This window comes from Carassius carassius, chromosome 34, assembly GCF_963082965.1.
Source record: "Carassius carassius chromosome 34, fCarCar2.1, whole genome shotgun sequence".
NCBI lineage: Eukaryota > Metazoa > Chordata > Actinopteri > Cypriniformes > Cyprinidae > Carassius > Carassius carassius.
The window spans coordinates 22,460,435-22,482,664 of record NC_081788.1 but is presented as its reverse complement, the minus strand read 5'-3'; the positions used below and the strand labels follow the sequence as shown (position 1 = coordinate 22,482,664).

Sequence of the window (22,230 nt, the reverse complement as noted above, 5' to 3'; positions counted from 1 at the left end):
GTGTTTGAGCTAAATATTTAAAATAATAATAATAAAAATAATATATGCCACTTGCTATCGTAGACTGTTGTGTAAATTTATTTGCATATATAATTTTAATTATAACAAGAGTCCACATACAGTATATAATATAATAATAATATCACACAAAAAGGCTATCAAGCTAAACTATTTCTCTGTGTTATTTTTATAATTGCAAATTTATATTTCAAAATGATTTTATCACTTTATACACCACACATGCAACTTTATTGCACATAATATACAGTCGTAATTGTGATTTTATATTTAAGTTGCCACATTAGAATTTTATATAACTTATCTTAGATAGATTTTACTTTTTATATTGAACTTTTCTTACTGTTTTTTATTTTATTTTTTTACCTAGAGTTGGGAAGCAGATTCCATACAAAACACACCTAAAATATATTTCATAAAATGTGCATTAATCACTGCTACCCTTTGTAATTAACAAAGAAGAGCTACCACTTCTTTTGCATGGTTTAGTATTTCAAAATAGCCAAATATAACTTGATTCAACTTTTACTATAATTAAATAATATACTACAAGCTGGGACTACAATGTAAATTTGATGAAAGAAATATATCTCTTACATGTACTAATCAATATATCCATCAAGAAGGCATTTTACTACTTAGTTGTGACTTTTTCACCTCTCTCCACACTGAGCGCTCCATTAATTCTGCCACAAGGAAGAGCTGGGCAGCTGCAGCATTTCTGTGTTGGACAGTCTGTGGTTTGAGTTCCTCTCACAACCAGACACATATGGCCTGCTGGCTTTGCTCTCTCTGTCTTTCTGTCAGACGCCGTGTGGCCGTTCGCCTCCCTGCTAGGCTCTGGGGACCAGGGAGAGGTGGCAGTTTGGGTGGCAGGGCTCCCCTCTGGCTGGAGCCCAGGATCTGGTGCCAGTTTATTAGGAGACAGGCGGCACAGGTCTGCTTCACTTGTTTCATTCTTCAGTCTCAGACCAGTTGGTCAACTATCTCCAGTATTTCATAAAGTTTGCACTCTTTTACTCTCCAATATGATTCTTTTTTGTAAAATAAAATAATCACCATAGTAATAGTTTTGATATTAATTTTGATAGTAAGAGACTGTAAAAATTATATGGTAAAACCTGTTAATAGGTCAACTGTAAAGTTTCTTTACTATAGTTATACCACCCCACCCCACCTCCCCCACAAAAATTTGCGGGGAAGTGAGAGAACTCCCGTCTCCAGGTCCCAGGGAAAAACACAAATCGTCACACCAGTTGTAAATATAAAAAGACATACAAGGTTTATTTTAAATTAATCAATAGGATACAAACATAAGGCTTCGGGAGGGGAAAAAGCTAAAACAACAAACAAAAGGAACTAACTGAGGGTTTATGAAACTACCTTCCCTAGCATTAAAAGAAATGAAACAAAAAGACAAACACTTCCCTTAATCCCTCTCTGATCAAACACAGGGGAAAACTGATTCTCAAATTAAAGGGCATCATCCTCCCTACAAATGATATCACAATAACAATAGAACAAAGTTGACAAACATAATCTTAATGGTAAATCTGGCCACACAGGCCAACATAGCACAACTGCGTACAACTAGGGGTTACTGTAACACTCCAACTATTAATGGCAACTATTCACACAGAGTTACCATACTCTAAAGAAGTTAGCACACAGCATACCTTCTTTAGTGTTTACACCACCCCACAAGTTACAACAAAACACTCTGAAAGTGACAAGTGCTGGGACCTGAAAATGACAGTCTCTCGGAAGCAAGCCTCAGTCTTTCTCTCTCTCTCTGTGTGTTTGGAGGTTTCTGGATCTTTTAAATAGTGCTCAACCCACACCATAACGAGCTGGAATACAATTCAGGTGGCTCTCCCAACCTGTGTGGATAAGAGGAGCAACAAAGAAGCACAACAGAAAACGTACCAAGACAAGCACTACATTTTACACCAGTAAATGAAAGTAGACAGACGTCCCTATGGACCTAACAACTATATACACAGTGGAAACTAGATCTAATGGGACATTTCAAGTAATTTTACAGTAAAATATGGCTAAATGTTTTTCATATAATATTGTTACAGTTTTTAGAAGTGAAAAAACAAATGAAAGTGGAAAAACTTTAAATGTGACCACTCACATTTTTTCTCCAAAAAGCTGTTCAAAATCAGCTGTTCAATTTTCAAGATTTTTGTCATGTGTTATCATAATGGTATTTTGTATTTGTGTGTAGCAGTAAAACTAATAAAAACAATTCTACCATATTTTTTAAATGGTAAGTTTTGGCAACCACATGCTGAATTTTTTTTTAGTGTAAATTTCACAGAATTATTTAAAATATAAAAAAAATGTTTAGTGCATATTTAAAAACACTGATTGCTTGATATTTTTTTAAGTAGACATTTTGCAGAAAAAAAAGTAGCACTTTTATCCCCTTTAAATCAACACTACTACAGCTATATCATGCTTGGGGGAAAAAAACTACTTAAATCAGGTTTGATCTGGTCTCTGGTCATGTTGTCTGATCTAAAGATCAGATTGACCAGGCTGTGAGATCAGCTAAGACCATTTTAATTAAACCAGACCAACCAGCTTAAACTGGATTCTTTTACAGCAAGGTTCATACAGACATTTCCCATTTATTTATTTATTTATTTATCCTAAAACCAGCAATTATTCTGGACCTAATTAGGATTAATTAGTGTTTTTTAAGCACTTCACCAACAAGTCGTGGTTAAACACATCTCTAGTTTGCTATAGACAGAATATCTACTGCCGTTGGTGCCTCTTGTATTTACATTTTATGAGATCAGTATCTCTGGTAGAGCTTTAATATGAGAATCAGCTAACCGTAAAATCAGCTTGACAAATTATTATGGAGAAAATAGAGAATGAATTCCCACTTTCAGAACATCCTGAATGGATATTAAGAAACAAAAAAAGCAATTTTGTGTTTCACCACAAATCTGATCAAGCCCTCTCCCTCTGTGTGATCTCACCTCAGTTTTTCCCCTTCTGCTCTTTATCTTTCTCTCTGCAAGAGGCTTTGCTCTGGCCAGAAACCCTCCTCACATTCTCCAAGATCAGATTTGAATATCTCTCCTCAGCACTTGCTGTTTTCCACCATCTGTCACATTCAACAGTGAAGTCTCTGAGCCAAACCTCCATTCAGAGGCCCATAAATTCTCACTCTATATTCCAAACACACACACACACACACACACACACACACACACGCACACTGCATACTGGGGCAAGACAGATAGCCAGTTCCTAAATCATTCACACCAGTCAGCACAGTTCATGGACCCAGTTGGCTCTGAGCCAACAATACACACCTGCTAGTTCTGAAACATTCAACATCAAACTTTCCTTCACTTGATGGAGGTTTGATGGCTGCATTCATACAGTAAAAGAGTGACAACTATTTACTATATGCTGCTTTCTAACTGTCCTGTTTATGTAGGGATAATTGGAATAATTTCTGTAACAATAGCAACAAAGAAAATAATAAACAATGTAATGTTTATTAAACTTAGTTAATAAAGCTTGAGGTCAGTAAGATTTTATTTTTGAATTATTATTTTTTTTGACAATAAAGGCATTAATTGTTTTACAAAATAACTCAATTTGAAATAAATTCTGTTCTTTTGAAATATCTATTCAACAAGGAATCCTGGAAAAATGCATCACTGTTTCCACAAAACAATTACACTCCACTAAAACACACTCCACTATTTTTGAAAATAGGCTCATTTTCCAACTCCTCCTAGAGTTAAACACTTTTGTTTTACCATTTTTGAATCCATTCAGCCGATCTCCGGGTCTGGCAGTAGCATTTTTAGCTTAGCTTAGCATAGATTGTTGAATCTGATTAGACCATAAGCATCTTGCTCAAAAATGACCAAAGAGTTTTGATATTTTTCCTATTTAAAACTTGACTCATCTGTAGTTACATTAAGACTGACGGAAAATGAAAAGTTGCGATTTTTCTAGGCCGATAATGCTATTAACTATACTCTCATTCCTGCTTAATAATCAAGGAACTTTGCTGCCATATCATGGGTGCAGCAGATGCAGTGATATTATGCAGTACCTGAAAATAGTCCCCAGCAACTCTGCTGTTGCTGCAACTACACAAACTACCTGGGGACTATTTTCAGGTGCTGCATAATATCACTGCGCCTACTGCACCCATGGTACGGCAGTTAAGTTCCTTGATTATTACAATGAAATGAGAGTATACTGTAGTTCCTAGCCATATCAGCCTAAAAAATTGCAACTTTTCATTAAAACCCCCTGGCATATATTGTCCTAAACCCATTTTATAGTCATGTTTAAACAGGCTGAATCTTTACAGAAGGTCAAAGTGAATGAGAGATGCTAGCAAAAGTATCCAAATTGATGAAGCCTGTGTTCGAAAGCACATTCATTTAAAACGATCTTCCTGAAGATAAGATTTAACAAAGATTGAAATTTTAATGCGATTTCCTTCAGGTTGAGCTGTAAATGTGGCCTGTAGAGTAAAGCTGGAGATAACTCTCTCTCATACCCTGATCTTTTGTCGTACTCTGTGTAATATCCAAACCATCTCCAGAGTAATACCCACTTATTTTTCTATAAGCCTTGGGATTTTACAGACGAATGAAACAGAAAATATATATTCAGTGCTCTATTGTGATATTGGGTTTTTGATCCAAACGGATATTTTTTTTTTTTTATGTTCACAACAAAGTGCAGGATTGAAGTGAAAGTTGAGATATGTGTTGCGAGCAAGAATATACGCTCACATCTGCACACAGACTTTCTCCTCTTGTTTGTGGGTTTTACACCTGTCAACACTGCTAATCCAGCCCTGTATCAACAGAGAGTACCATGAATGGGAAACCTGTTGGTAAGGACCAAATATGGCATCAGCTGTCTAAAGATGCTGTGGGCAAAACATCCAAGAGAAACCCAGGGGCAATGATTAAATAAAGAATGGACCCTGCTGTAAATATCAGAAGTACACACAGTTCTGTATCCTGATGCTGTCTGTGGCAGGCCTGAGGGGAACCAATCAACAGCCAGCTTGCGGAATACTGAATTAGTCGTGTCAGTCACAAAATGACTTTAATACCTGTTAAGCAACCTGTTCTCTCTTGCTGTTACTGCTGTCTGTCCTCCACACATCACTTCACTTCTGGGTCAACGTCAGCACACCTCCCCCTCATCTCCAATCAAACACATGCACAGATCTAACACCATTACAGTTCTTCAGGTGTGCTCAAAGCTGCTCAAGTGCACAGGACGTTTCCCTATGGTCTACACCAAGTAAAGAATTAAAGGAATAGTCCATCCAAAAATGAAAATGTCTATAAGGCCATCCAAGTATCGGGCGCCGTTTGTAAAGCTGCTCATGCTGAAAATAACAGCAACATTTTGTCACATTTAGCTTCAAACAATGTAAAAAAAACGGTATGAATTTTTTGACGGTCACTTTTTAGCACATTTACAACAATATTTGTCAACTTTAAATAGTTAAATATAAATATTAAATATTAAACCTAAATGTTAAATGTTAAATCTAAATGCTAAATATAAATATAAATATTAAATCTAAATCTAAATGTTAAATCTAAATCTAAATATAAAATCTAAATGTTAAATATAAATATAAATGTTAAATATAAATGTTAAATATAAATCTAAATATAAATCTTAAATATAAATCTTAAATATAAATATAAATGTTAAATCTAAATCTTAAATCTAAATATAAATATAAATGTTAAATCTAAATATGAAATCTACATCTAAATGTTAAATCTAAATGTTAAATCTAAATGTTCAATCTAAATGTTAAATCTAAATCTAAATCTAAATGTTGAATCTAAATGTTAAATCTAAATCTAAATCTAAATGTTGAATCTAAATGTTTCGGTTGAAACTAAATATTTAGCTAATATGCAAATTTAAAATGCCGGAAGTGCCAAAATAAAAGCTCGATGAGGTCAGTGTGTGTTTATAGCATTGTGTTAAATAAGGAACGAATAAGAATCATCTCATCCAAGGAAATTGACTCTTGGACATGGATTATCGTGATAATGACTACCGTTTTTTCCGGACTATAAGTCGCACTTTTTTCATAGTTTGGCTGGTCCTGCAACTTATTTATCAAAATTAATTTGACATGAACCAAGAGAAAACATGACCGTCTACAGCCACGAGAGGGCGCTCTTTGCTGCTCAATGCTCCTGTAGTTTTTATATTTTTAACTCCACTAATGTTATTTTTTTAAATATAATTAGAAAACTCCAAATCGTTATCTCTATAATATTTTTTCAATTATTTTATGTGATTTTATTTTTCTTGTATAGGATCTCATATGATGAACACGTTAAATTTTTATTTACTGTTTTATGGCGTTATGATTGTTATTGTTAAATACAACCGTCTTACCCTGATCTTTTATGTTATAAGTTTGGCAATAATAATAAAAAGAGGTACAGGTGCACTACCACTTCACAGCATCACTAACTCCACAGTCCAGTACAGTTTCTCTCAGCGACTCTGCAATATCTGCACACGTCGAACAGCTGCTCGAAGATCTCACCTTTGGAGAAGACTGATGATTTTATACTCTAAAAATGTAAGTATTACTACTCAACAATAAACATTACCCCATAATGAACTGCATCCTTTGTCCACCCCAACACTTACTTGCAATAATAATGATAAATGCCAACCAATAATTATATAAAAAAATTTCCTTAAAATTACATTTTAGTAAAAGAAGCCAAATGTATTTTCTGTCGTGACATAGCTATACATGAATATACACTAATGCAGTTGATGTGAATGCATCAGTTTTCAGTCAAGCAATTTAGTCAATTTCAGTCAAGTTAATACACGAATAGATAAAATATTTATATTTTATTTACTGACAAGAAACATGTCTAAATGATTAAAAGAATGTATAAATGTTAGCATCACAATAAATGCATACATGTACATGTACAACAACACATGAAACAAAGCTTCATTCAAACTTACTGTTCTAACAATCATGTATTTACAGATGGTGAACCCCACATCTTACTATCATCTCAACACAGCTGTTCTGATTCTGCTGCTGCGCTGTGCTTCACAGTCTCACTCTTCTCAACGGGGATGTCTTTGAGCAACAGGATGAGGAAGACCATGATGTCGGCTCTCTGAACCACACAACCTTGAAGCGAGAGCAGAAGAACACGTGCAGGACATTCTGACTGCTGCTGTGTCTGCTCCAAAACAATCGTGTGCCTGCTCTCCACGAGCACCACTACCTTTAAAACATTTACACATAGTTTACAAGTACATGCATTAATTTATTACTTTTGTAGTGGGCTAAACCACTGAACTGGTTCAAAACCACCAGTAAGTCTGTGAGCACGGCTCTTTTCTCCAGGTGAATCAGAGGATTGTAGGCCCCTGTAATAAGAGCACTGTCAATCACTTCAGATAAATGCTTTTGAAGCTTCTGAAAGTCAGCCTTCATTGTATAAACAGAAACCAACAGAACAAACTTTACCAAAATCAAATCCTCAGTGTCTTTTGGTTTTTCTCTAGATGCTCTCGCTGCTCTGGGGCCACCGATGATGAAAAGACCACAGCAGCAGCATCTGGTCCTGATGAGACAGTGAGAGCTGGAGTGATGGAGCGTCTCATCTATATCTCTGGACCATTTCTGGATGCTGCAGTGGACTTCTCCATCCTCAGTGCACACACCATTCTGCAGACATTTTCATAACCTACACAAATACACACACACACAATACAAAAAGTAATTCCTTTATTCTTTTGTTTCAGGTATTTCCTTTTTTCCCCTTTCCTTGCAGGTATTGCTCCACCACAAAAGATCTGCAGCAAATGCACAGAAATCAACAATAAGAAAAGTGCTGTTATAACTCTTTGAAATTACACTAATTAAAATGTTTCATTTATTTTTGTAGTGTTCCTATACAAATCCTTTGATGGCAGCATTCCTTCATCATTCACTCTACAGCAGATAAACATAATCTGTTCCTGTTAGTTATTCATTATAAAACGTGTTTTTACAGCACAATCACAAATATGCTATATTATGTAAGTAACAAACAGGGTTTAGATTAAGCCAGGATCAGGCCATGGCTCAAGTAGTCTTGCCTGTGAAACCGGAGGATAGCGTCTTTACACCTTTTGCTTATATGTTGCTGACTTTACACCTTAGATTTAATAGATTATTAACTCCAAAATCAATACCACTGTATGAAAATAACTTGTACTCTTAAATTTAAATAATTATTTCGTGAAAAAAATATATTCTCACCATTGTAACACACAGCAAGCCATCATATTCGTCTTCTTCCCAGTTTAACGGCGGTTGGCATCCAGCTTATTGGCGCAATACCGCCCTCTTCTGTTCCGGAGTGTGGATCATATAATAAAACTAAACGTACACATCTCTCACATTGTTCCCTAACATTAATATCTACATACACTAGCGTACTCTTCAAATACAGTTTCTCCAAACGTGTTTATTACTTTAGGTAGTATTTATCAAGATAATCCATGTCCAAGAGTCAATTTCCTCGGATGAGATGATTTTTATTTGTTCCTTATTTAACACAATGCTATAAACACACACTGACCTCATCAAGCTTTTATTTTGGCACTTCCGGCATTTTGAATTTGCATATTAGCTAAATATTTAGTTTCAACCAAAACATTTAGATTCAACATTTAGATTTAGATTTAACTTTTAGATTGAACATTTAGATTTAGCATTTAGATTTAGATTTAACATTTATATTTAAAATTTAGATTTAACGTTTAGATTTAGATTTATATTTAACATTTAGATTTAACATTTAGATTTAACATTTAGATTTAAATTTATATTTAACATTTAGATTTAAATTTAACATTTAGATTTAAATTTAACATTTAGATTTAAATTTAACATTTAGATTTTATATTTAGATTTAACATTTAGATTTAACATTTAGATTTAGATTTAACATTTAGATTTAGATTTAACATTTAACATTTAGGTGTAACATTTAATATTTATATTTAACTATTTAAAATATCTCTAAGTTGATAAATATTGTTGTAAATGTGCTAAAAAGTGACCGTCAAAAATTCATACCAGTTTTTTAAACATTGTTTGAAGCTAAATGTGACAAAATGTTGCTGTTATTTTCAGCATGAGCAGCTTTACAAACAGCACCTGATATCCAAGCTGTAGATGAGCATTTCTTCATTGGAACAGTTTTGAGGAAATGTAGCATTATATCACTTGCTCACCAATGGATCCTCTGCAGTGAATGGGTGCCGTCAGAACAAGCCCAAACAGCTGGTATACATGACTCCAGTCCATCAACTGGCGTCTTGTGAAGAGAAAAGCAGTGTGTTTGTGCTAAATAAATCCATCAAGACATTTTTAACTTCGAAGTACTGCTTACGGATAAAATAAGTCTCTATCCATAATGTTGCTTTCTAAAGTTAAAAAGTCAGCTCATCTGAATCAGAAAAGAAAAATGAACAGATCAAGCACTATTTACAAGCATTTCACAATACACAAAACATTTACATTTTGTGACAATATCAGGTTGAAATATTGTAACAAAAATACATAATATGCAAATAAAGTTGGATATATTATATATCTTGTAGTGGTGAAGTGAAGTCTCTCATTTTAAGAGATCAGGCCAGAACATTGGTGTGAACAAGCCACTCGTGATTAGGAAAAAATAAAATAAAAAGAGAATAAGAGCAGGCAGAAACCTCCGGTCAGCCCCATCATAAGCTCTCGGCTGATGCTCCATAGGCGAGTGGCCCATGCTCCAGTGCTTTTAAAACACTGTACCCTAGTCTGGCTGAAGAGGGGCGAGCAGACACATGGCTCCCTAGCTGCTGTATGTACAATCAGCCCTTGTTAGCTTTGCACACCAGCTCTTTCTCACTGCCTCTCAGCCTGCCGGTCAATTATAATCAAATTGAACCAGCGGCTGAAGAGAGAGTTCAAATCTTGACCTCTTCTGTAGCACTGCCCGGAATCTTGATATGGGTGCTGGATTAAAAACACTACATGCATTAGTGAACAAGAGGATAGTTCATTGGATGCCGACATTCAACTGATGGGTTGTGACCTACAAATGGGTCACAGGTCTGTTCTGATAGGATCTGGACGGCGGGAAAAAATGGCAAATGAAAATAATAAATGCAACTAATCACAAAAAATAAACAGGCCTAGCCACTCAGGATATAATTTATTCCATCACAGGAATAAATTATATTTAAAAACATATTAATATATAAAACTGTTATTTTAAATTGTAATACTATTTCACAATAATAGTGTTTTTACTGTATTTATGATCAAATAATACAGCCACTGTATAAAAAAAAAAAAAATGATTGCTGCTATTAGTTATCGTGTTGTTTAAAAAAAATAGTGCTCATGCTTGATTCAAAATTATGTTTAATTAACTTTAGTTTGGTTAAGCTGGATATTCATGAACAACACTATACAAAGTATTATAAAATATGACTCAAACTAAATATTGACTACTGAAGCCTTTAAAAGATATTTAGAAACTGTCTATTGTTTATTTTCCCTTTTTTATTATTCTATTTTTTTGGCGTATTGTAAATAAGCCTATATAATTAATGGCAATGTTAATTAATTTAAATGTTCGACCTAAAAAATAAAGAAGTAATTTTTGTAAAAGTTTGGATTGCCAACACACCACCAAAAACCAAAAGGAATCACTGCCATAAAGTATCTGCTCAAAAACACAATATCATAATATTGCAGGGTACGTACAGGGTTTCAGCAGCTACACAAGCGTGATGCCAAAAACATCTGGAGTATTCAAGAAACACATTTCTGTTCGCTCTTAAACACATTCTGGCATAACACTGAGCTAATTTCCTTTGGAGCGACATTGTCTCTGTGCTGAATCATTCAGAACTCTGTACAGCTGGAGGGCTGAGCTGGTGTCACAAGGTGACGATCTTTAGGGGCGGAACCAAAATTCGGGAAGTTTGGTTCCGCCCGGAAGTGTTTCCGCCCGGACCGGAAAAACAGAACACCGGAACTTCCGGTAGCGCCGTAAGAAGGAAAATCAGGGAATTCGATGCACCTGTGCCTAGTTAGGGACAGCGGTTGGTGATTGGAGGATACGCTGGACAAGGCAGTACTTAAGGCCAAGTTATTTCACAGTCTAGGAAGCTCTTTTTGGTGTGTGTGAAGCACTGGGTTGTGCCCGTCTTGGTACGCTGCTGGTAGCTGTCTAACTCTCTCTCTCCCTCAGGCTGGAATTGTATGATTGTGAAGACATCGCGAACCTTAAAGGTTGAGAAGTGAACAGATTATACGGCGAACTGAGACGACGTGAAAAAGGGGATTGGAAGTGGCATTGATGTGAGTACTAAGAGCCAGTCGAAAGTGCCCTGTATATCGACCTGGCGTTGTGTAGATCTCTCCAGGAGGAGGAGGGTGGCCCTACCCCTAATATAGTGTGGTGGGAGAGCCGAAGGAATACTTATTGAAGTAGTCGCAACGACGACATCACTAGCTAGGCCGCATATTCCATCGCCAGATCCGAACCAAGCGAAGTGAAGGAAGACGGGTGTCCTTTCCGTACACTGAGTGTGGTGGGTGAGTCTTCGTGCTGTGAAAACCTATAATTTTGACGTGGTGTTGTATATTGCTGTGGGCTGCTGTGTATTGCCGTGTGTCCTGTCAGATAAACCCCCGCCTTCACGCACTTCGGCGTGGGAGGACAAGGAGATTGCTGGCCCTAGCCTAGTTCAGTACAGTATATGTTGTGAGCGTGCTTCAGATCTCCGGAGATAGCACGGTACGCTGTGTCCAGCCCAGAGGTGAAAGCCATCCAAAGCAGAGTAACTGTGTTTTGTGTCCAAGTTGATACCTGTGGAGAGGAAAGGAAAGAGAGTGAGTAACACAAGGAGAAACAGAGGAAACCTGTACTTACAGTACGCTGTGTTCAGCCCAGAGGTGAGAGCCATTCAAAGCAAACTAACGGTGCTATTGTGCCCAAGTTGATATCTGTGGAGAGAAAAGGAGAGAGAGGTGAATGACACGAGGAGGAATAGAGCGAACCCTGTACTTACAGTACGCTGTGTCCAGCCCAGAGGTGAGAGCCATTCAAAGCAAACTAACTGTGCTATTGTGCCCAAGTTGATACCTGTGGAGAGAAAAGGAGAGAGAGTGAATAACACGAGGAGGAATAGAGCGAACCCTGTACTTACAGTACGCTGTGTCCAGCCCAGAGGTGAGAGCCATTCAAAGCAAACTAACTGTGCTATTGTGCCCAAGTTGATACCTGTGGAGAGAAAAGGAGAGAGAGAGTGAATAACACGAGGAGGAATAGAGCGAACCCTGTACTTACAGTACGCTGTGTCCAGCCCAGAGGTGAGAGCCATTCAAAGCAAACTAACTGTGCTATTGTGCCCAAGTTGATACCTGTGGAGAGAAAAGGAGAGAGAGAGTGAATAACACGAGGAGGAATAGAGCGAACCCTGTACTTACAGTACGCTGTGTCCAGCCCAGAGGTGAGAGCCATTCAAAGCAAACTAACTGTGCTATTGTGCCCAAGTTGATACCTGTGGAGAGAAAAGGAGAGAGAGAGTGAATAACACGAGGAGGAATAGAGCGAACCCTGTACTTACAGTACGCTGTGTCCAGCCCAGAGGTGAGAGCCATTCAAAGCAAACTAACTGTGCTATTGTGCCCAAGTTGATACCTGTGGAGAGAAAAGGAGAGAGAGTGGGTAACACGAGGAGAGACTGAGGAAACCTGTACTTACGCCGCTGCCTGTGGAGAAAGAGAAAGCGAGTGAGCACCCAAGGAACGAACTGTGTGAACCAGTACTTACTGTGAGCTGTAATCAGCGAAGAGGTGAGAGCAAAACCAAGCTGAACTAACTGTGCCTGTGTGTCCCAGCCGCTGCCTGTGGAGAAAGAGAAAGCGAGTGAGCACCCAAGGAACGAACTGTGTGAACCAGTACTTACTGTGAGCTGTAATCAGCGAAGAGGTGAGAGCAAAACCAAGCTGAACTAACTGTGCCTGTGTGTCCCAGCCGTTGCCTGTGGAGAAAGAGAAAGAGCGTGAGCACCCAAGGAACGAACTGGGTGAATCAGTACTTACTGCGAGCTGTAATCAGCGAAGAGCCGTTGCCTGTGGAGGAAGAGAAAGAGAGTGGGCACCTCGAGAACGAACTGTGTGAACCAGTACTTACCGTGAGCTGTATTCAGCGAAGAGGAGGAAGAAGGAGGGCGCTACGGATACCTAAGACTCAGGCCGGGGCCCGAGCCCCACGCCCCGGATCCCCGTGGCCCCCTTGCTCCCTGACCTCTTCCCGGCCATAGCCCATCTGGAGGGCCGAGTCAGAGTTTAGTTTTAATTGCCCTTTCCCTATTCCCCAAGCTATTTTTAAATATTTAAATAAAGATTGTTTTATCACTTACTTGTTCTCGTGTTGTTTGGCCATTGGGTCGGGTTTGGGGACCTCCTCGAGGTGGAAGTTGAGAAGGGGTGTGGCTTCGTTAAAGCATAGCCAGCCCCTGGGTGTGACACTGGTATTGACGTGGCTGCTGTTACTTACAAAAGAAAATGCTCCTCTTGCATTCAGAGAATCATCAGGCTCCTATGACATTAACGCTGAGCACCGAGAATCTCATTCAGACCTTCACTTCAGCTCATGCCTTGCAAATGTAATCAAGACCCATTCGTTCGCTTTTTCTTGCACATATACAGACACATACGTGCAGAATCCAGCAGCCGATATATCATCACACAGCAGTCGTCTTCGTAAGACAAATGGAGATGCAGGGAGCGGCGCACACACCTATGAAGAAGTACAGAAAGAAGTGTGTTAAAATAAGGGGAATGTGACTTCTCTGTTGCTTTTTATGTCAAGAGGAGAGTTGGAATAACAAGCATTAAAACATCCTCATAGTAGATTTTTCTTCATTCTTTTTTATGGTTACCTCAGTATCCCTGAATCAGGAAGGCATTTTGATCCAGTTCACACATGCACAGCATCCAGTTTTACGTGCATGCACATAAACACACACGCCCTCCTTTACAAATGGCAGGTGGGATTCTGCATGCATGGCTGGGCCTCTTGGCTGCAGCAGCGGTTGCTAGGTGACAGCAGGGAGAGCTGACATTAGGAAAAGCAAATTGACCACAGGAGGGCTAATCTAGCATGAAACAGCATCTGGCCAGCCACTCTCCATCACTGGGCCCTTGTCGGGGGGGACACACCCTACCCCAGAATGCTTAAGCCTCTGCCAGCGAACAGTGAAAGGTTCCTGTGACCACGTGACCTGAAACACAGTATTACTAGACAGAGCCTTTCTGGACCAGGAATTCTCAGACGCGGATGATTTGAGTCTACAGTTTGTTGCTTCAAGCTGTGCAACACAGCTGATACGAGTCTGAATCTGTTGTGGCTGGCGGTGGAGCACGGTTACATTCTGATCATGTGTGTGTATTAGGGTTACAGACATCATTTACCGCAGTGCGATACAATCATTTAGCAAATTTCGGTATCTGTCATCATGGACAACAATGTGCTGCTGAGCTGTGTTTTTTGACATAACAACCGTTTCATTCTGTCATTTATCTTATAAATCAAACCCAGATGGGATGTTTAACAAAATTAAGACTTAAATGACTTTTGCATCCTGGGGATACAGGAAGGTACTTGGCAGCATGTGACCGCAAGGTAAATGTTCATTAAATGTTCAGTAAATGTTTTGTAGAAGAGATTGATTGATTGATTGATTGATTGATTGATTGATTAAATAATCAACTATTTATGTATTTACTAATGAACTGTAAAAGTCTAGAAGTCTGACTATTTGTATTTTAGGCCTATTAAATAGAAATCATGCCTTTTAAATATTATGTTAAATTGCTTTATTTAAAAAGTTGAGGTATTCGTATTGTTACAGTATCCTTCACAGTACTTTATATGTGCATTTACAAACATTTATTTATTGGTACATTCTGGCAAAAGGATTTGTCACGTTCACACAAAAACCCAAACTTTTACCCAGAGGTGGGTAGTAACGAGTTACATTTACTTCATTACATTTACTTGAGTAATTTTTTGGGGTAACTAATACTTTTCAGAGTATATTTAAATATGGGTACTTTATACTCTTACTTGAGTAAATTTTGGGGGAAAAATCTGTACTTTTACTTCGTTACTGTGGGCGACGCTCCTCTCGTTACTTTATCTTAATGCAATAAGTGTTATAAATGCTTCAGTTTATTCCAAACGCGCCGTCTACTTTTCTCTGGGCAATGAGCGATGCCCATTCGCGAATGATTCATTCTTTTGAGTCAATTCTGTTCAAAGGCTTGCTCAAACCAATTGGCAAACGAGTGAATTGGTTCATGAATCAGTTTGAATGAGTCGTTCAGTTCCCTGCCGCACGCGCTGAGCGTCTGAAGCGGTTCACTCAGAGTTGTAACGTTTAAGAACATCAGCAGCGTTGAAAACGTGGCTATGGAACTGCACTGAATTGAAAGCAAATCTGCAAAGGCTATTATTTGCTAGCGATGTAGATCCTTATTAGATGAACACCGCGTGTGCTGTCTTCTATTTAACAGGTAATAACTTGGGCTACATTCGATTACAGTACACGATACCACTGTGACATTAGTTTGTTGTACGTGTGTGGCTTATAACAGAGGGGAGTCAAGTTGAATGCAGCTTCCAAAAGACAAAATTAGCCGATTAAGATTTTATTAATTTTAATACAATCACACCCGTGCGAGTACATTCAGCAAGTCATATCATCAGCTGCTAAATTCAGATCTGTGATCGCTTGCTGGTGCTGAGCCAGAGATAGATGTGTTTTTACAGCACTGCGCATTATAACAAATCACACATGATTCTTTTGAGCTTATTAAAGCATTGGCCAATCAGAGGCGTTCAGATGAGTCATCGCTGAAATGCCGGTGCTTCCTTCACTCGCTCACTGACTGAATACCTTTTTCTGGCGAATTCTCTCGTCAAAAACAACAAAGTGCAGATGTGTGTACGAATCTTTAATTAAGATATTCAATTCAATTCAATTCAATTCAAGTTTATTTGTATAGCGCTTTTTACAATACAAATCGTTACAAAGCAACTTTACAGAAAATTAAAAATAATAATAATAATACAAGACGTAGTCAGCTAGATGATGAACTATCAATATTATTAATTAATAGTAATTATATGATGCAGTCACACATGTAGCAATAATTGTTAGTTCTGTTTGTTGATTCAAGGTTAGGATCATCTGGGGTCCTCTGAGGGTCAGCATCATCTCTTCTCAGGTGTTCTGGATCCAGACTGGAGCTTGTGTAAATCCTAGTTACCACGGGATGTAAATCCCGTGGCAAAACATAGAAACAAGATAGAGACATCATTAGCATAGCTGCTGATCCAACAAAGTAAAATTAGTTTAACCCAAGCTAAAGAATAAAAATGCAGATGCAACTACACTCACAATTTAAGAGATACATTATTCGAATGCTTGGCGAAAGAGATGCGTTTTTAATCTAGATTTAAACAGAGAGAGTGTGTCTGAACCCCGAACATTATCAGGAAGGCTATTCCAGAGTTTGGGAGCCAAATGTGAAAAAGCTCTACCTCCTTTAGTGGACTTTGCTATCCTAGGAACTACCAAAAGTCCAGCGTTTTGTGACCTTAGGGTGCGTGATGGGTTGTAGCGTGGTAGAAGGCTAGTTAGGTACGCAGGAGCTAAACCATTTAGGGCCTTATAGGTAAGTAATGATAATTTGTAACAGATACGGAACTTAATAGGTAGCCAGTGCAGAGACTGTAAAATTGGGGTAATATGATCATATTTTCTTGACCTGGTAAGGACTCTAGCTGCTGCATTTTGGACTACCTGTAGCTTGTTTATTGACGAAGCAGGACAACCACCTAGAAGTGCATTACAATAGTCCAGTCTAGAGGTCATGAATGCATGAACTAGCTTTTCTGCATCAGAAACAGATAACATGTTTCGTAGCTTGGCAATGTTTCTAAGATGGAAGAATGCAGTTTTTGTAACATTGGAAATATGATTTTCAAAAGACAAATTGCTGTCTAATATAACACCCAGATTTCTGACTGTAGAGGAAGTAACAGTACATCCGTCTAGTTGCAGATTGTAATCTACAAGATTCTGTGTGGTGTTTTTTGGTCCAATAATTAATATCTCTGTCTTATCTGAATTTAATTGGAGAAAATTATTTGTCATCCAATCTTTTACATTTTTAACACACTCTGTTAGCTTAGATAATTGGGAAGTTTCATCTGGTCTCGTTGAAATATATAGCTGAGTATCATCAGCATAACAGTGGAAGCTTATTCCGTATTTTCTAATAATATTACCAAGGGGCAACATGTATATTGAAAATAGAAGGGGACCTAGGACGGATCCTTGTGGCACTCCATATTTTACTGATGATAAATGAGATGACACCCCATTTAAGTAAACAAAATGGTAGCGATCGGACAGGTAGGATCTAAACCATCTTAGAGCCTGCCCTTGAATACCTGTATAGTTTTGTAATCGATCTATGAGTATGTCATGATCTATGGTGTCGAACGCAGCACTAAGATCAAGTAAGACTAGAAATGAGATGCAGCCTTGATCTGACGCAAGAAGCAGGTCATTTGTAATTTTAACAAGTGCAGTTTCTGTGCTATGGTGGGGCCTAAAACCTGACTGAAATTCTTCATACAGATCATTTTTATGCAGGAAGGTGCTCAATTGAGCAGACACAACTTTTTCTAAAATTTTAGACATAAATGGAAGATTTGAAATAGGCCTATAATTTGCCAGTACACTAGGATCTAGTTTTGGTTTCTTAATAAGAGGCTTGATAACCGCCAGCTTGAATGGTTTTGGGACGTGACCTAAAGATAACGACGAGTTAATGATATTGAGAAGCGGTTCTTCGCCTACAGGTAACAGCTCTTTTAGTAATTTAGTGGGTACAGGATCTAATAAACATGTTGTTGGTTTAGATACAGTGATAAGTTTATTTAGCTCTTCCTGTCCTATATTTGTAAAGCACTGCAGTTTATCTTTGAGGGCGATGGATGAAACTGAAGTGTTAGACGCTGTAGAATCTACATTCGCTATTGTATTTCTAATGTTATCTATTTTATCAGTGAAGAAATTCATAAAGTCATTACTATTTAACGTTGGTGGAATATTTGAATCAGGTGGCGTCTGGTAATTTGTTAATTTAGCCACTGTGCTAAATAAAAACCTTGGATTGTTTTGGTTATTTTCAATGAGTTTGTGGATATGCTCTGCCCTAGCAGTTTTTAGAGCCTGTCTATAGCTGGACATACTGTTTTTCCATGCAATTTTAAAAACTTCCAAGTTAGTTTTTCTCCATTTGCGTTCAAGACTACGAGTTACTTTCTTGAGAGAGTGAGTATTACTGTTATACCATGGCACAGTACGTTTTTCTCTAACCTTTTTCAATTTGATGGGGGCAACAGCTTCTAATGTATTAGAGAAAATAGTGCCCATGTTGTCAGTAATTTCGTCTAATTCATGTGTATTTTTGGGTACAAATAGCAGTTGAGATAGATCAGGCAGGTTATTTGCGAATCTGTCTTTGGTGGCTGGAACAATAGTTCTGCCCAGACGGTAACGCTGAGACATATAGTTAATATCAGTTATACGCAGCATGCACGATACAAGGAAATGGTCTGTAATATCATCACATTGGGGTACAATATCTATAGCAGTAAGATCGATTCCATGCGATATAATTAGATCTAGTGTATGATTAAAACGATGAGTGGGCCCGGTGACATTTTGCTTGACTCCAAAGGAGTTTATTAGGTCAGTAAACGCAAGTCCTAATGTATCATTTGCATTTTCAACGTGAATATTAAAATCTCCCATGATTAGCGCCTTATCAACTGTAACTAGAAGATCTGAGAGGAAATCTGCAAATTCTTTTAGGAATTCTGTATACGGCCCTGGTGGTCTATACACAGTAGCCAGAGCAAGAGATACATTAGATTTCTTTTGCATGTCTGACAGTGTAACATTTAGCAAAAGTATTTCAAAAGAGTTAAACCTGTATCCTGTTTTCTGGGTAACATTGAGAATATCACTATATATTGTTGCAACACCTCCTCCACGACCAGTCTGACGGGGCTCATGCTTATAACAGTAGTTTGGTGGAGTAGACTCATTTAGACCAAAATAATCATTTGGTTTTAGCCAGGTTTCAGTCAAGCAGAGTACATCAAAACTATTTTCTGTGATCATTTCATTTACAATAACTGCTTTGGGTGTGAGTGATCTAATATTTATGAGCCCAAACTTTAAAAATTGTTTTTGTTCATTTACTTTACATTTTTCTGGTTTAATTACGATAAGATTTTTTCTAGATCCTACATTATATTTTGACCTCACTATTCGGGGAACAGACACAGTCTTAATAGTTTTTACAGCACAAGTACTTTTATCATTTAAGCGGGTGGAACAAAACTCATCATAATAGTTATTAGAGAATTGTCTTACTAGTCACATGGAGCGAAGTGTCCTGGAGATGTTGTCAGAGAGCAGCTCCGCTCCGATTCTGCTGGGGTGTAATCCATCAGCGCGAAACAGCCTAGGACGCTCCCAGAAAAGATTCCAGTTATTAACAAATAGCAGTTTCTGTTCTTTACACCATGACAACAACCATTCATTTAAAGCAAAAAGTCTACTGAACCTTTCGTGTCCTCGTCGATACGTGGGCAGTGGTCCTGACACGACGATCGTCGCCGCGGGCGTCGTGCTGCGAACCGTCTCGATCAGGCTGCTGAAGTCCCTCTTCAGCGTCTCCGTCTGCCGCAGCGTGGTGTCGTTAACCCCGGCGTGAAGCACGACCGCTCTGGGGCTCTCGTCGACCTTCAGGATCGCGGGTATCTGCGCAGAAACATCGAGAACACGAGCACCAGGCAAACAATGAGTGTGCACTTTACCTTCGGCTAACGTAGCACTTACGTGTCGGACGATGGAGTCTCCGATGATCACAGCGTCGCGTCCTGTCTCGCGGAGGGGAGCGAAGCGGTTCCGGATGGAGATGTCGAAGGCAGGAGGGGGAGAAGTCGTCGCCCGGGACCCGGCTCGCGTCCTCCGCTGTGGATGCACCCAGGGTCCGTGGTGTCCCGGCGTCGCAGTGAAGGACATCTGGGAAGATCGCGTCCTGGGTGCACCGGGCCTGTGCAGAGAAACACACGGAGTAGACGTGGTGGGACTGTTAACAGATCGCTGTATACTTACCCCGGACTTGTGAGCGTCAGCCCGGGATGATTCCAGCGCGGTTCTCCGCTCTCTCAGCTGGGCCTGCCTTACCTCCAGGTCGCGAATCTGCTTTCCCACGGCCTCGAGCTCGAGCTGCACAGAGTGGAGACATTCATCCGCCATTAAAGCAAGTAACAGTGAGTACAGCAGTGGTAATGTGTGTGAATAGAGTATTAGCAATGTTAGCGCAGTTAGCTGCAACCACGCCGCTGATGCTAACGGGCTAAAAGCTAATAGCGGACCCGGGAGATCAAAATAAAACTAGTGATAGCGAGGCGCTCTGATTGTTTTTGTTGTAGAATACAATAGAGGATATATTCACACGTTATATAAACGGAAACGATGATGTATAAAATTGTTTTTTGAGTTAAAAATAGTCAATGAAAAGAATATAGTGACGGAGCTCAAACGCAGTACAGCCGCCAACAACAAACAGGAAGTGACCCAGTAATGGAGGTGAATTCCTCCATTCCTCCATTCCTCCAGATATTGATTTCACAGTGTTAACAGTTTCAGTGATTTTAATGGGAGTTTCTGAGAGTGATTGAAATCTAGACTGTCAGTGAAAATGATCTTTAATAATGTAAATGTTATTTGCTCTCTTTCTGAACAATGAAAGATTAGTAGCAATATTTATATCACATTAACTTTCAATGTTAAATTCACATTTAATATAAAGTCAGTCGTATTAAAAATATGTTATGGCATGACACCTATATCTGTTACTTAAGTAAACAGACAGGGTTTTAAAATAAATTACATAAATTTGAGTAAAGGCTGATTAAATATATACATTTATACACGCACACATACATTACATACATTTTATCTATATATCTAAATAAAAATAGGCTCAGTATATATGACCCAAAGTAACTAGTAACTAACTACTTGAGTAGATTTTTTATCCGATACTCTTTTACTCTTACTCAAGTAACTATTCAAGACTAGTACTTTTACTTTTACTTGAGTAAATATTTCTAGAAGTACTTTTACTTGAGTACAGTTTTTGGGTACTCTACCCACCTCTGCTTTTACCACTGTGTGATATATTTTAATCAGAATAACCGTTCAATAGCCAAATGTTTTAAAGATGTGCATACCATATATGTTCAATGCAGCAATCGCCAGACTGGGTAAGTGACAGCTCCATGAACTGGCCGTAAATACTCTCACACAGGTCCTGGGCCATCCGTACGGTTGAGACAAAACTAACTGACACAAAATATAACACAATATAAATCATTCACTCTAAAAATCGAATCAAAACCTGTATTAATAAAAATAAAACTGTCTCTATGTGTATGCATACATTAATGGACAGGTTAGTTTAGGCTTCCCAAAAGTATGTTTGCTTACCATCTATCTTTTGTTTTTACAGGTGATTAGTGTAGTAAGAGCATGTGTGTTTGTGTTTGTGTGTGTGGTGGTGAGTGGCTAAGGACTGCACTCACAGTTCATAGACAGAGAGAGAAAGAGAAAGGGAGGAAAGGCAGTCGTGAGAACAACTGGCTCTAATGAGGGTTTAGCTCTACCTCCATGACAAAACAACTCACTGTAATGATGTGGTGGGCTTCCCTGGCTGCTGCTGGGTAGGGGGTAATCACAGGTCATCACACCAACACCCCACACCCTAACAAAGCTCCCCAATCAGCCTCCCATTACCTCTATTAAAGGCCTTCTGTAATTGCATTAAACAACGACTCTGAGCCTTATCTGCTCAGCTTTGCATATCCAATAATTACAGCACGAGCGGGATTTCACAAGAGGGTGGATAAGGCAGGGAAGTTTTAAGGGCACTTTTGGGTCAATGCATTTACATAATGTATATATTTTGTTATA

The 22,230-nt window shown here is 38.5% G+C and overlaps 1 long non-coding RNA gene across 1 annotated transcript; it reads right to left on the bottom strand.

The window, feature by feature from the left end:
• Positions 1-1,801: 1,801 nt before the first annotated feature.
• LOC132115233 (uncharacterized) lies at positions 1,802-21,989 on the bottom strand. The gene is made up of 9 exons (XR_009425448.1): positions 21,945-21,989; positions 21,492-21,603; positions 14,041-14,196; positions 13,656-13,898; positions 9,242-9,410; positions 5,032-5,231; positions 4,851-4,906; positions 3,018-3,145; positions 1,802-1,898 (listed from the first exon to the last, which is right to left on the bottom strand). It is a non-coding gene; the product is annotated as an uncharacterized LOC132115233 (long non-coding RNA).
• Positions 21,990-22,230: the final 241 nt, after the last annotated feature.